This window comes from Cornus florida, unplaced genomic scaffold (assembly GCF_030987335.1).
Source record: "Cornus florida cultivar Cherokee Brave unplaced genomic scaffold, ASM3098733v1 CherokeeBrave_3.0.0_Hap2_Chr02, whole genome shotgun sequence".
In the NCBI taxonomy this organism is placed as follows: domain Eukaryota; kingdom Viridiplantae; phylum Streptophyta; class Magnoliopsida; order Cornales; family Cornaceae; genus Cornus; species Cornus florida.
In genome coordinates this window covers 96,815,326-96,832,555 of record NW_026775572.1, presented here as the reverse complement: position 1 = coordinate 96,832,555, position 17,230 = coordinate 96,815,326, and positions in this window count along the sequence as shown.

The window sequence follows — 17,230 nt, the reverse complement described above, 5'->3', positions numbered from 1 at the left end:
TGAGTCTCTATTTGGGATGTAATAGATTAGAACTTGTTCATGGGCCTGACCCACTATTATTTTTTAGGTGTTCATCAGTTCCAGGCTTAGGGATTGTTTGTGTTGAGTAGAGACGATATATTCACTCCTCCATCTTAACGTAGGATTTCCTTATTATTGTTTTAGTCAGATATTTTTTTTATGTCAATTGGATTTTGGGATTAGGGGTCTATATAATGGATTCCCAAGTTGTAATTTTAATTAATTATTGGTATTAGAGGATTTTGTTATTGGAGGGTTTTTATTAGATTATTTAATGAGGATTTATTATTTAGTATTCTTTCAATTTTATTATTTATTCTTGAATCCGTTTTTTTATTCTATACTTGTTAAATACTTTAATTGTTTAATATCCCTCGTATCTATGTTCAAACTTGATCACCTGTGGCTCTAGAATCAAGGGGTATCACAGTTGGTATCAGAGCACTCCAGGTTTAAGTGTCTCCAGGGATCTATCATTATTTGACTTTCGCGTAGTGTATTCTTTTGTTAGAGCCTAAGTTTAGGATTCATTGTATTCCTTTATGGTCCACTTAAATCATTCTGATGTCTATCTTTCTATGTTAGCAGAATGGTTAACACTAGAAGAAGATAGGACAATTAGAGAAACAGGCAGCGAAGGGGAGTGGCACGTTGGCAGCGGAATCTCCTACAACATCCGCAAGTTGGAGAAGAGCAACCATTGCCAAGGTTTCAGGAGGAGGATTATTAGTTGTACATCGAGCAGAAGGAAGTACAATAGACTTAGGAGTCTCAAGATCGGGGCCACACTTAAGGTAGGGATCTAGTGTATTATTCCAGTTAATTTAAATCATTACTCAGGCTGTAGCAGTAGGCATATCAACTGTACTTCAGAATCAACCGCACGCTCAGCAGAGACTTGTAACAGTACCAGTGGTTTAGACTATGTTTAACAGTCATTGCTATAAGTGTGGCGATTTTAGGCATTTATCCAACCAATGTCCTGGATTAGCTCAGAGATAGCAGAATGAGGGACCACAGGTTGGACAGGATTAGCCATAGGCTAACCAACAGAGAAGACAGTTTGGTACTTTTAGGGGTAGTTGCTATACTTGTAGAGAGCTAGGACACACTTCCAGACAGTGTCCTAAACGAGAAGATGTCGGAGCATCAAAAAAAGAGGGTACTGGAGGTCAAGGATGAATGCTCTTTTAAGAGTGATATTTATTCCAAATAGCTATGGAAGTATTATTAGAAGAATAGTACTGTTTAAATTATGTGCACTAGTATTTGATTATCTTTAAAAAATATATGATGATTATTCTTTTAGAAGTTTATAGTTTAAAGAAGTTCTTAATAAAGTGAATTAGTTAATTTGGTATAAAGGAGTATCAAATGGAGTGATTGGTATTTGGGTAGGCAAGTAAATTTTTTGCTTATAACTATGTTGTGTTGAGATAGGACGATTAGTAATGAGTTTATAAAAGGAACTGGTGGGAATCAATTCTATAAGTTTGATTTCAAAGGAAGGATTCCCAAGAAAAAGTGATATCCTAAACGTGAGTAGATTTTATAGTGCATTATATGCTATATGTGTTTTGCTCTATGGAGTATTCAAAAAAAAAAAAATATTCTTTATAGTTTAGTTGGTAACACAAGTATGTGATCGACCACATAGTAATTTTTTTTTTTTTTGAATGTAAATTCAGATCCTGTGACACTAGATATTGGTAAACTTAGATTTCTAGCTAATCTATTGGTCTTGGACATACAGTCTTATGATGTGATACTCGGGATGGATTGGTTATCTTAGTACCATGCCCAAGTTAATTATTATGATTAGTCTATTATTTTCGCTATACTTGGTTAGGATATGTACGTCGTCGCTATGCCATGTTCTAATGGGGTTTCTAGCACTTATTTGTTCTATGTGGAGGAGGAGATTACTGTATCACTTGATATCATACCAATTGTACAGAAATTTTTGAATGTTTTTCAAGAAATTTCAGGATTGCCACCTAGTCGAGCGTTAGACTTTGTTATTAACTTAGCTCTAGGCACTACGCCTATTACTAGGGCACCATACAAGATGGCACCAGTGGAGATACGTGAACTAAGGGATCCGATTTAGCAGTTAGTCAATCAGGGTTTTATTCATGGGAGTCCTTCACCCTGGGGAGCATAAGTTTTTTTTTTTTTCAATTTTTTTTTTTTTTTTTTTTTTGTGGATCATTTCGTCTGTATATAGATTATAGGGAGTTGAATAAGGTTACTATTCGTAATAAGTATCCTTTACCGATGATTGATGATCTTTTCGATTAGTTAAAGAGAGTTACTTACTTCTCTAAGATTGATTTGCATTCTAGATATCATAAACTTCGGGTTAGGGAGCAGGATGTTCCTAGGACAGCGTTTTTCACTAGATATGGTTCTTATGAGTTTCGTGTCATGCCTTTCGGATTAACTAAAGCACCAACAGTCTTTATGGATTTAATAAACAGGATCTTCAGGGCTTATTTAGATCAGTTTTTCATCGTATTTATTGATGATATTTTGATTTATTCTAAGTCAGAGAACGATCATGCTAGACATCTTCGCACAATGTTGCAGACGCTTCGTGAACATCAATTATATGCCAAGTTTGAGAAGTGTGAATTTTGGCAGCGAGAAGTGAAGTTTCTGGGTCATGTAGTGTCAGAAAAGGGAATAGCAGTGGATCTAGCCAAGGTTTCAGCAGTGGTAGAGTGGGGATAGCCCACCTCACCTACAGAGATTTGGAGTTTTCTGGGATTGGCGAGATACTATCGTAAGTTCATTCAGGGATTCTCGAAGTTAGCAGGACCACTTACTCATCTGACTAAGAAAGGTGTACGATTCGTGTGGGATGAACACTGTCAGAAAGCTTTTAACAAGTTAAAGAACAAGTTACCTTATGTACCTGTTCTATCTATACTACAGAGCAGGATAATGTATCTTGTCTACACAGATACTTTTTTGCAAGGTCTTGGGTGTGTCTTGATGCAAGAGGAGCAACCAATATTATCTGGATCTCGTAAGCTTAAGCCTCATCAGCTTAATTATCCAACACACAATTTGGAGTTGGCAGTTGTGGTCTTTACCTTATGTATATGGCGGCATTATTTGTTGGTAGAGTCCTTCAGATTGTTTAGCGATCATAAGAGTCTGCAGTATTTGTTCACTCAGTGAGACTTGAATATGAGACAGCGCAGATAGTTAGAGTTTATGAAAGACTATCATTTCTCTATACAATACCATCTAGGAAAAGCGAATGTGGTGTCAGATACACTCAGTCGTCGACCCTATGCTAGCCTTTCTGCATTATTCACCACTGAGTGGAATGCTTTGAAGATGGTTGATGAGTTGTCCGACACTTTCATGGCATGCATGGTAGTTACACCTTCTATCGTTTACACGGTTTTGAAGACACAACTCACGGATCAACAGTGCATGGATAAAGTTTTTGAGTTAGCTTCTGGGGAGGTTCTATTCTATGTTGGGACTGATGGAGGCTTGAGGTACAAATGATGTTTAGTAGCACCTTCTGCTGACGATTTGAGGAAGGATGTGATGACTGACACTCATCATTCTGAGTTTTTTGTTCATCTAGGAGGAGACAAGATGTATCAGGATATGAAGCGGTAGTTTTGGTGGGCAAGTATGAAGAAAGACATTCCTATCCTTGTCTCTAAGTGTAATACTTGTCAGATGGTTAAGATTGATCATCAGAGACCGCCCAGTTCTTTACAGTCACTACCTATATAGGAGTTGAAATAGGAGAGTAATTCTATGGATTTTATAGAAGGATTGCCTAATTCATTTAAGGATCACAATTCTATATGGGTTATTGTTGATAGGTTGACGAAATCAGCTCATTTCTTGCCTATTCGCACTGATTTTAGTTCAGAACAGTTGACGAGACTTTACATTATAGAGATTGTGAAGTTACATAGCATACCGTTATCTATTATATCGGATAGGAATTCGAGCTTTGTGTTAGGATTTTGGAAGAGTTTTCAGCAGGCTTTGGGTACAGAGTTGCATCTTAGTACTGCTTATCATCCTCAGACTGATAAACAGACCGAGAGGGTTAATCAGATTATGGAGGATACGCTTCGTTCCTATATCCTTGACTTTTGGGTTATTGGATGTAACACCCTTAATTTTAAAAGGATAGTCTCAGCATTTATTTATTTATTTTACTTGCATTTTTAAATTATTTAATTGATTAATTGGTTATTTGTTTAATTTATTTCGTGTTTAAATGTAAATTGTGTGCTTGTTTGATTAATTTGAATTTAAATGATTTGTTTGTTTTTATGATGATGTGTATTTTATGAAATTTATTGTTAGATTAAAATGTTTTATTTTATCTTTAATTTAAAGGAATTGGATATGGATAGTAGTAATGGATCAACCCATGGATTACTTGGATAGGAGGGTAAATGGGTACGGATATTGCCCATGGATTGATGTATATATATATATATATATATATATATATTTGTGGGAATATATAAATATATATTTAAGGATAGTTGTATTATTTCTATTATTATTATTTACATTATTAATAATATTAGTATTATTATTTATTTTAGTCAGATTAGATATATATATATATATATATCTATATTGTTCTGCAGACTTAGTATATATTTATATATATTTAATTAGAGTTGGAATGGTATGAGGATTTGTATAGGGTTTTATACGTAGTATATATATATGTATGGTTATAAGTTTGTAGGGAGGAGTTTGGCTATTCACGTTCAAAGTAAAGGCAGAATTTAGAGAGAAAAATTAGAGATAGAAAGAAGGAGGAAAACAAAGAAAGAGGCTTGGGGTTCAATCTATAAATCCCTAAGGCAAGTTCTAATTCTGTCTCTTCTCCTCTGATTTGTGTTTCTGTACATGCCTAGTTTAATTCCAGGGTGTTTAATTAAATTAACGGAGCCTATTTGAATATTAAAAATCAAAATTTACAGTGTATGATAATAGGTAATGGAGTTTATGTAAAATTTGTGTGATATAATGATTTGATACATGTTATACGTTTTAAATTGATATATTAATGTTTAAATATAGTATAATCAATGTTGGGACACTCTAGGATGTGGAGTTACTGCTTAGGACTTGTAACAATAGACGTTAGATGGAGCAGAGGTCGCCGGAGTCGGAGAAGGTGATCAGCCGCGGGGTTTCGGCCGACCGGTTTAGTATTTTAGTAGATCGAAGTGGCTCAGTAGTGAGGGGTAGAGGTTGTATTTCAGCTGACCGGATTAGGTATTTCGCTCGATCGAAATAGCTATATCGGCTGACCAATTTGATACTTCGGTCAACCGATTTGGTATTGAGTCTGGATTTTTTTTTGAGATATTTGTATACTGTTCATATTTTTATAATTATTGGAATCTATTTTAATAATTTAAATTGATTAATTAGATTCATGGAGGAATGGAAAAGTATGATTAAATATTGATATGCTAATGATAGGAATGACATGAACTTTAATTGATATATTTGTTGTTGATGGAAGATATAATTGCTTAACTTAAATCTAGCAAGGATTCGTGAAGTATGTATATATGATTTTAGTCATATATTGTTAGTATAATATAATCACATATATGTCTGATTTTTATTATACTCATATCTGGATTTAATTGATGTAGTATTTTATTTATTTCATTAATTGTAGATTGTATGATGTAATGCACCAGTATGGGATGGTGACATTTTAGGGACGGATTAACTTATCAGTTAAGTCCTATCTATTTTTGTATAAGGGAATGGATTAACTAAAATGTTAAGTCCTACTTATAATCGTATCAGGTCAACTGAACAAGTTGAATGACCTTTCAGCAAATTACTAAGGAGCCTCACCTCTATATTTCTCTTCTGAAGGCTTGGATTGAAGCATCCATTTTCTATTTATAGGGCTCTTGTCACCTCAGTTCATATGAGATCATTATAGTGGCGAAGGAGTTGGTTCTGAGATTGACCAGCCAGCTGGGTTAGTTTAGCTATTCTTTTTTCTATTGAACTTACCGTGGATTACTTTACATTGGATAGGATGGTTGTTATATTTATATATATATATATATATAGTTATGAGCCATGATATGAGCTTGAGTCTCAGGATCTATGGTTAGGGCACGTATATTGCCAGAGATGTGTAGCTAGATATAATGTAGTTGTGTACCCTGATAGGTCTAGGTACCCATACCCACTATATATGCGTTTTTACATGTTGCCTACTATTCAGGTTTAGACAACCCTATAGTCTAGTGAGGTTCCTTTAGTGTGTATATAAATATATACGGACTATATAGTTATTATTGAATTGACTAGGATGTATACGTGTGTCGGATCTCTGTTTGGGATGTAGTAGATTAGAACTTGTTCGTAAGCCTGACCCACTATTATTTTTCAGGTGTTCGTAAGATCCAGTCATAGAGGTGGTTCGTGCCAAGCGGAGACTATCCATTCACTCTTCCGATTCCACGTATGAGTCTTCCTTATGTTTTAGTATTTAGATTCAATTTTATTTCATTTACTTATTTAGTTTCAGTTGTTTATGGATAAGGGTCCACATGATGGATTCCCAAGTTGTAATAAATAATGGAGGTTTTGGATATTTTTTTATTGGAGGATTATTTAATTAGTAACTCAAGGATTTATTATTTAGTTTTCTTTCTTCTTATTTATTTATTCTTATTTCTTTTTGTACTTAATGCTTGTTTATATATTAATTATTTGAGATCCTTCGATTCTGTGCTCGGACTTGATCACCTGTGGCTCTAGAATCGAGGGGTATCACACTAGAGGACTATTTGCCACTTATGAAGTTTGCATATAACAATAGTTTTCAGAAGACTATTGGTATGTCACCGTTTGAAGCATTATATGGCTGACTATATAGATCTCCTGCTTGTTGGATAGAGGTTGGAGAGAGTAGATTCTTGGGTCTTGAATTCATTAAAGATAACTCGGAAAATATTGCTTTTATAAGGGATTGCATGTGCACTGCCCAGAATCGGCAAAAGAGTTATGCAGATTGTCGTACTTGTACTTTGAAGTTTCAGGTTGGAGATCAAGTTTTACTCAAAGTATCTCCTATAAAAGGAGTAATGCGCTTTGGAAAAAAAGGAAAGTTATCACCACGATTTGTAGGTCCTTTTATGATTACGGATCGCATTGGAGTGGTAGCTTATCACTTAGCACTTTCAGACAATTTTAATCGTGTCCATAATGTGTTTCATGTTTCCATGTTACGGAATTTTTTGGGACATGAGGATCGTTATCAACACATTGATGTTGGTGAGATTGAGTTACAGCCGGATGCAACATATGTGGAACCGCCGTGTCGTATTATAGACCGTAGGGATCAAATTCTTCCCAATAAGGTTATATAATTCAATCGTGTCCAATGTAGCCAACATAATAAGGCTGAATCTACTTGGGAACGAGAGGATGTCATTCACTCAACATTTTCAGAAATAATGGAAAAAGGTCAGCACGAATTCTGAGGACGAAATTACTTTTGTTAGGGGAGAAGAATGTAATATCTTTAATTTTAAAAAGATAGTCTCGGTATTTTTTTTAATGTTTTAATTGCATTTTATTTATTTACTTGATTATTTGGCTATTTGATTATGTGTTTAATTGAGTTTGTTAATTAAATGTTTAATTTGCTTAAATATATATATTTTTTACTTAACTAATTAATTGAAAGATGTGCTTGAATGTTATTTCAATTAGTTGATTTAATTGATGTATTGTTTATATAATATTAATTGTAAATTAAATAACTAAATGTTTATTTTGTTTTATTTTAGTTTATGGATATGGTTAGTAGTAATGGGCTAACCAATTAGGTCCCACTGACTACTTGGATAGGAAGTTTAATAGGTATGGATAATTACCCATGGATAATTTTATGTGTGTGTGTGTGTGTGTGTGTGTGTGTGTGTGTGTGTGTATAATATAAAAAGAAAGTAATTTATTACTTAATATTATTGTAACTTAGTATTAATAATCTGATGTATATATTTTATCTATTTTTTATAATAAGGATATACATAGATTATGTACGTAATATATTTTTAGTTACCTTTTTAATATTTTAATATTATTATTTTTCTTTTATTAAGTTAACTTGGGTTGGGAAAATGATTAGGGTTATTTTATTTAACCTATAAATATATAACTAGAGGTCTGTAGAAAAGGGGCTAAAACATATACGTGATATAATTTTAGAAGAAATAACAGAGGGTTTTTAGAGAGAGAAATTGGAGAAAGAGAGAAAGGATTTGGCCAAGGAGAAGGCTAAATCTTAGGAGGAAGAAGAAGACTGTTCGTGGCAAGGACCGAGCAGCAGAAAGGGTTCGAGGGCAGCCAAGGGGTCACCGGATTTAGAAGACAATGAAATAAGGAGATTTGGGTTTTAAAATCTAAAATCCAAAAGCAAGTTCTAATTCTTCTCTTCCCTTTTGACATGTGTTCTGTATATGCTTAAATCAATTCCTGGAACAATTAATGGGATTAAAACAAACCTTCTTGCATATTAAAAATCTGATTTCATAGTATGTTTATATCTGTAATGGGTTTTTATAGTTTTTACATGATTTAATTTTATGATGCATGACCTATGATCTAATTCAATGTAAAGATGTTTATATACTCTAAAATCAATGATGGAACACTCTGGGTAGTAGAATTAATGCTTAGGACCTGTAACAATGGAGGTTAAATGAGGTAGAGCTCGTCGGAAACAAAGGAGATGAACGGCCGCATGCATCGGTCGACCAGTTTAGTATTTCAGTCGACCGAAGTGGTTAAGAGGAATAGGAGAAGGTGGTATTTCGGACGACTGGATTGGCTATTTCAGTTAACCGAAATAGCTATACCGAACGACCGGTTCGTTGTTTCGGTCAACCGGTTTGGCACTCGGAGTGGACTTCTGGGGAGTTGGTGTGTTGTTCATGTTTATATGTTATTGAATTTGTTCTTAACTAATCTAAATTGTTTAAAACAAATTTATTAAGGTTTAGAATGTATGATTTAAAGTGCACCTGCTAAGTATATAGTTTAATTAATTTAAAAGGTGAAATTAATTAACTATGAATGGATTAAATTATTTTAATTAATTATTTAATTTTAAATAAATTTGATCAGATTGTGGAGGAGTGCAATTGTTTGAGATGCATGTTAATTTTTATGAGATAAATTAAATGCAAGCTACTTTGAGTTGTTATATTTTTGCTCAATTAAATGCAAATGAATATCTGTATGATTTATATCATGCTATGTATGGATTTATTTGATGTGATATTATAACTGTAGCCTCATTTATGGATTGTATGCATTATATGCACCAGTATGAGATGGTGGCATATTATGGACGGATTAACTAAAAACGTTAAGTCCTACCTATTCATGTATAACGGAATGGATTAACTAAAATGTTAAATCCTACATATTTTCATGTCAGGTCAACTGAATCAGTTGGATGATATACTGAATATTTATTTTATGGTTTGATAGGACGGATTATAGATATATATAGTTATACGCCATGATATGAGCTTGAGTCTTAGGATCATGGTTATGGTGCATATATTGCCAGGGATGTGTAGCTAGATATAGTGTAGTTATGTACCCTGGTAGGTCTAAGTACTCATGCCCACTATATGTGCATTTTGCATGTTGCCTACTATTCAGATTGAGACAACCCTATAGTCTAGTGAGGTTCCTTTACTGTGTATCTATACATGTATGGACTATGTAGTTATTGTTAGATTGACTAGGATGCAAACGTTTATTGAGTCTCTCTTTGGGATGCAGTAGATTAGAACTTGTTCATGGGCCTAACCCACTATTTTTTTCAGGCGTTCGTCAGTTCTAGGCTTAAGGATTGTTCGTGCTGAGTATAGACAATCTATTCACTCATCTGTCTTAATGTAGGATTTCCTTATTATTGTTTTAGTCTGATGTTTTTTTCTTTATGTCAGTTGGATTTTGGGATTAGGGGTCTACATGATGGATTCCCAAGTTGTAATTTTAATTAATTACTGGTATCAGAGGATTTTGTTATTGAAGGATTTTTGTTGGATTATTTAATGAGGATTTATTATTTATTATTCTTTCAGCTATATTCTTTATTCTTAAATCCATTTTTGTATTATGTGCTTGTTAAAAACTTTAATTGTTTAATATCCCTCGGATTTGTGTTCGGACTTGATCACCCGTGGCTCTCGAATCGAGGAGTATCACAGTTGGTATCAAAGCACTCTAGGTTCAAGTGTCTCTAGGGATCTATCGTTATTTGAATTCCACGTAGCGTATTCTTTTGTTAGAGCCTAAGTTTAGGATTCATTGTATTGTTTTACGGTCTGCTTAAATCATTCTGACATCTATCTTTCTATATTAACAGAATGGTTAACACTAGAAGAACATGGGACAATCAGATAAATAGGCAGCGAAGAGGAGCGGCACGTAGGCAATAGAATCTCCTACAACGTAAGCAAGTTGCAGAAGAGCAACCACTGCCAACGTTTCAGGAGGAGGATGATCAGTTGCACATCGAGTAGGAAGAAGTACAGCAAACTTAGGAGTCTCAGGATCAATGCCACACTTAGGGCAGGGATCTAGTGTATTCTCCTCATTTAGTTTACATCATTGCTCAGGTTGTAGCAGCAGGCAGAATCAGCCGCACGTTCAGCAGACACTAGTAGTAGTACCAGTGGTTTAGACTATGTTTAACGGTCATTGCTATAAGTGTGGCAATTTTGGGCATTCAGCCAACCAATGTCCTGGATTAGCTTAGAGCCAGCAAAATGGGGGACCACAGGCAGGACGGGATTAACCACAGGCAAACCAACAGCGATGACAGTTTGGTACTTTTAGGGGTAGTTGCTATACTTATAGAGAGCTGGGACACGCTTCCAGGTAGTGTCCTAAATGAGAAGATGCCGGAGCATCCAAGAAGGAGGGTACCAGAGCTCAAGGAGGAATGCTCTTTTAAGAGTGATATTTATTCCTAATAACAGTAGAAGTATTATTAGAAGAATAGTACTATTTAAATTACGTGCACTAGTGTTTGATTATCTTTAAAGAATATATGATGATTATTCTTTTGGAAGTTTATGATTTAAAGAAGTTCTTAATAAAGTGAACTGGTTGATTTGGTATCTCTATTATGTTTCATGAGAGAATTTTTGTGATATTTATATAAATGGTTTTATTAAACCATATTGGAAAGTGTATGTTGAGATAATAAAGGAGTATCAAATGGAGTGATTGGTATTTGGATAGGCAAATAAAATTTTTGCTTATAACTGCGTTGTTTTGAGACAAGACAATTACTAATGAGTTTATAAAAGGAATTGGTGGGAATTAATTCTATAAATTTGATTTCAAAGAAAAGATTCCCAAGAAAGAGCGATATCCTAAACGTAAGTAGATCTTATAGTGCATTATATACTATATGTGTTTTGCTCTGTGGAGTATTCAAAAAAAAAAACAAAAAAAAAAAATAAACTACTGTTTATAGTTTAGTTAGTAACACAAGATGTGATCGACCACATAGTATTGCTACACCTATAGGCGATACTGTTATTTTACATGAGAGTGATGGGCCTGTGACACTACATATTGGTAGACTTAGATTTTTAGCCAATCTATTGGTCTTGGACATACATTTTTATGATGTGATACTCGGAATGAATTGGTTATCTCACTACCATGCCCAAGTTAATTGTTATGATAGGTCTATTATTTTCGCTATACCTAGTCAGGATATGTACGTTGTCGCTATGCCACGTTCTAACGAGGTTTCTAGCACCTATTTATTCTATGTGGAGGAGGAGATCGAGGAGGAGATTACTGTATCACTGGATACCATACCAATTATACAAGAATTTTTGGATATTTTTTTAAGAAATTCCAGGATTACTACCTAGTCAAGAGATAGATTTTGTTGTTGACTTAGCTATAGGCATTGCGCCTATTGCTAGGGCACCATACATGATGGCACCAGTGGAGATGCGCGAACTGAGGGATTAGATTCAGCAACTACTCAGTTAGGGTTTTATTCGTAGGAGTCCTTCACCCTGGGGAGCACTAGTTTTTTTTGTGAAGAAAAAGGATGGATCACTTCGCCTGTGTATAGATTACAGGGAATTAAACAAGGTTACTATTCGTAATAAGTATCCTTTACCAAGGATTGATGATCTTTTCGATTAGTTAAAGGGAACTACTTACTTCTCTAAGATTGATTTGCATTCTAGATATCATAAACTTTGGGTTAGGGAGCTGGATGTTCCTAGGTTAATGTTTCTCACTAGATATGGTTCTTATGAGTTTCGTGTCATGCCTTTCGGATTAACTAACGCACCAATAGTCTTCATGGATTTAATAAACAGGGTCTTTAGGGCTTATTTAGATCAGTTTGTTGGTGTGCGCTTTGTCGTCAATGACAGCCAAAGCTCAAAGTGTGATGAAATATGGCCAAGTTTAAATTTATAGAATGCCACTACCTCTACTAACTACTAACGTAACAAGATTGAGTAGGGATTGTCCCAAGGGAATGGCAAGGTATTTTGGAATCAATGTTGGATTAGTAGGTCGAATGATCAAAAGATAGGTTTGATTTGATTAATTAAACTAATGGTTTAATTAAAATAATGCAATTAAGTGACAATCTAGAAATTAGAGAAAGTAATATGAGAGAAAGGTCTTGGGGCTTAGAGTTCACCACTAAGCTTCACTTCACCAAACACTAGCAATTGCAAATTAATGGGGAAATTCAAGTTGTAAAATGTGTGTGTGTGTCACCAATTGAAAACTAAGCATGGATGGAAAATAAACATAGATTGTCTAATCAATCTAGTGAGTAGCACAAACTATCAAATGAGACCATTAACCATTCAATTAAACCACAATTAGAGGACACACAAAAATTTAGAGAAATTTACTTCTTGAATTCATAAGTATGGAACATCAAATAACAAGAATGGATTGTCGACCTATCTAAGAAATTAAAGCAATTACACTACAACTCAGCTAATGACATGATCATTAAGCTAATTAAACTAAGGAGTTGGCACAATCCATCAAGAAATAAGTATGAACCATCAAATAAATCACAAGAGTTATAAATTAAACATCATGTCTTGACCATCACTAGATTAACAACATCAACACACATAGACATGCATTAATTTCATTAAATCTAGAGAAAAATACATGAATATTCATTCTAGCATACATAAACATAAGGATAGAATTAAATGATCAATTGAAAGCACTAATTCATACAAATCATGTAAAAATCATAAGATCTATATTTATTCATGGTCAAAACATCAATTATAACTAAAATCCCCAAAATTATACAAAAGCTAGGTTTAAAAAGTAAGCCTAAGGGCTATCTATAGCCCCAAGAGAAGGATTTAGCCACTTATTGTAGTGGCCATGGAACCTTCAAGGGTTAACTTGGAGGTTGGCATCATCATCTCCATCCTTGTTTTCTTCCCAAAACCCTAGTTCTAGAAAGAAAAACTATTTCTATAATTGGTAAAATAACTCTTTGAGTCACTTCTACAAAAGTTGGTAAAATTAATCTATTACAAGCCTCTTTGAGTAGGATACAAGTCAGAAATACTGCCTCTGATTGGTTGAAATTCACAGCTACATAAAGTAGGTAGAATTCGGGCGCGCTCGGGAATTAGACAGCACATTGCCAGCAGTCACTTCGATCAATCGAAGGATTTTCGATTGATCCATCACTTACTTCGATCGATCGAAGATGAAATGTCATGAAAATATCTTCTGGGCCTTATCCGGATTACTTAACTGGCACCGCCTTGATTTCGATCGATTGTAGCCTTCTTCGATTGATCGGGACTTCCTTCGATCAATCGAAAATCCACTGATGCAATTTTCTTGACTTCTTTCCAGATTTGCTCCTTAACTCCAAAATTGAGCTAAATGGCTCTTCTTAGCCTGTTTGAACTTTATTGACCTGAAATAGGCAAAAACACAAAATAAGTACTAAAATATGGAAGTAAGATAGATGAATTGACTAAAATACCCTAACTTAGGTGCTAAAATGCGTCATTTTTAAGCACTTATCATTGTATTTATTGATGATATTTTAATTTATTCTAAGTAAGAGTACGATCATGCTAGACATCTTCACACAGTGTTACAGATGCTTCGTGAACATTAGTTATATGCCAAGTTCGAGAAGTGTGAATTTTGGCAGCGAGAAGTGAAGTTTTTGGGTCATATAGTGTCAGAAAAAGGAATAGCGGTGGATCTAGCCTCTTCCCTCGAAGCTGAGTACACGAGAATGTCATCAACGAACACCACCATAAATTTGTCAAGATAGTCACTGAATACACAGTTCATCAAATCCATGGAAGCTACTGGAGCATTGGTCAAACCAAATGGCATCACCAGAAACTCATAATGGCTATACTGTGTACGAAAAGCGGTCTTGGATATATCCTCATCCTTAACCCTTAACTGATAGTAACCTGATCTCAAATCAATTTTTGAAAAGCATGTCGCTTCCTTTAACTGATCAAACAAGTCATCAATCCTAGGCAAATGATACATGTTCTTAATCATAGCGTGATTCAACTTGCAATAATCGATGCAAAGTTTAAAAGACCCATCCTTCTTCTTCGCAAAAAAGAACTGGTGCTGCCCATGGTGAAGCACTAGGATGAATAAAGCCCTTTGCTTTCAAATCATCCAGTTGACCCTTTAGCTCATCAAGCTCTGCAGGTGCCATATGGTACAGTGCCATAGAGATGGGTGCTGTACCGGGAATGACATCAATGACAAAAATAACTTCCCTTAAAAGAGGTAACTATGTCAGTTCCTCTGGAAAGACATTAACAAAATCCTCCACAACTGCTGAAAGAACATAGACCAAACTTATATCCTCGTCGATTAGCAAACTATCCAAGTAGGATATGTGACAACTCCAGTCACCAATGCTAAAAACCATCGCCGGGTGGGAATCGTTCCGATCCCCCACAAAATGGAAATAATTTCCCTTGGGAGTATAAACGGACACCCTCCCATGGAAGCAATCAATCGTAGCCCGAAAGAATGATAACCAATCCATCCCAAGAATGATGTAAAAGCCCATCATGTTGAGAATAATGAAATTGAACTCTAAGGTCCGCCCAGCTATCTTAATAGCACAACCTCGACAAACATGATCCAAAGATACTAGACCCCCATCTAATGTGTCAACACAGAGAAAACTGTCCTGAAGTGTGACCTCCAGACCCAATGAATGTGCAAATGATGCAGAAATGAAATAATATGATGCACCCGTGTCAACAAGGACTCGTGCCCAAGAACTAAAAACTGGAAAGATACCTCGAATTGAAGAGGTTCCTATGGAAGCATCCACCTATGGAAGAGCGTAGACTCGTCCCTGAGCCCCTGAGCCCTGCTGTGAACTACCATGATAGCCTGATTGTGTAGAAGCAGTAGGTGTAGAGCCCCTGGCTGGATAAGTGCCAACTGGCGCCATTGGCTGTGGTGCCTGAGGAACTCTGAAACTGGATTGAACCACAGCAGACTGTGCCGGTACTACCTGTGAATCTATGCCACTACATGACTTATTCAACAACTTTGGATAATCCTTCTTGAGATGACCTGATTGCTTATAATAGAAGCAAGCTCCCTGCCCTGCTCTCATGGAAACTGATGTCCGAATGGCTTGTGGTTGAAGCTGTGGGCAGCGAGGCTTGATGTACCCCGGCTGCTGATAATAGTGACAAATCACACCCCAGGCTGATCCTGAAGATACGGGAACTGTGGGTGTAGAACGAATCTACTGCGGTGCCCCCTGTGAGTACGTACTATTCCCTGCCTTGACCATTTTCCACTGACTCCCAGAAGGTGACGAAGTGTCTCCGCGAGATTGCTTTTGCGAACCCCTGATCCATAACTGATCCCGATCCTCTACCTCAACTAGCATAGCCCTCTGGACACGTGGCCTGATGTCAAGATGTAGTCCATCCTGAAACTTCATTGCCCTGGCCTCATCTGTCGCCACCATATCCTTGGCATAACGAGAAAGAGAAGTAAATCGTGTCTCGTACTCAATGACACTCATAGTGCCCTAATAAAGACCTGTGAACTGTATCTTCATCTCCCGCCTCATAGCCCTAGGAAAGAAGCGTTTGAAGAACAAATCTCTGAACTCATACCATGTCATCAACTCAACATTGTAGATATTGGTCATAGACCTCCACCAGATATCTCCATCTCCCATGAACATAGAGGTAGTCAAAAAAATCCTCAACTTGTCCATGGGTACCGCCATACTATCCAACTTGTGAACCATAAGGTCCAACTAAGCCTCTAAGACTAGCGAATCTGAACTCCCCGTAAATGGATCAATCTTAACCCTCTGTAATCGCATAAAGTACTCTATTGCCTCATTAACTATCGGTGTCAGTGCCAAAATCTGTATCCCTGCCACCTACCTGCGTATGAATTCCTGTAGGGATTCAGTGATCCCCTGATTGATTCCCTGAGCCACCTGCTCCTTGTAAGTCGGTGCCTGCGACGGATTAGCATCCATGCCACGAACTGGAATCCTGGGCCTTCCCAGACCCCTTGTAAACTCCGTGTCGTCCACCTGCTCCTCAATGCCCTAACGTGAGGACTCTCTACGCGTGACAACCATGATGCTAAACGTACGAAAGGAAAGAGGTCAACAATAACATAAGATATTATGACCAAATGCAACTTACACTATGAATGCACGAAACACGAATTATGACAAGGTATACAACATACGGTCATGCTAAAGCAATCAAAGAAAGCCCTTTAAACGGTTAAGCACTTAAAAAATAAGCATGTATGTCAAACAAGGATGCTTTTAAACACGTAAGCATATAAGCATAGAGACACGTCATAATACCAAGCGTGTTACAAAGAACCCCAAAACATGTTATCAAAGGCATGTGAATATATCAAAGTAGATCAACAAAAGTATAATATGCACCCAAAACTCGTCATCCTAAGGTATCCAAACCTAGGAGCTCTGATACCACTTGTGACAGCCCAAGTTTTATAAACCCGGTGCGTTAAGGATGACCTAAAGTTAACCCATAAACGGATCCAAAATACAGAAGCAAAAGAAGTAAAATGGCCTCTAGAGATATACATC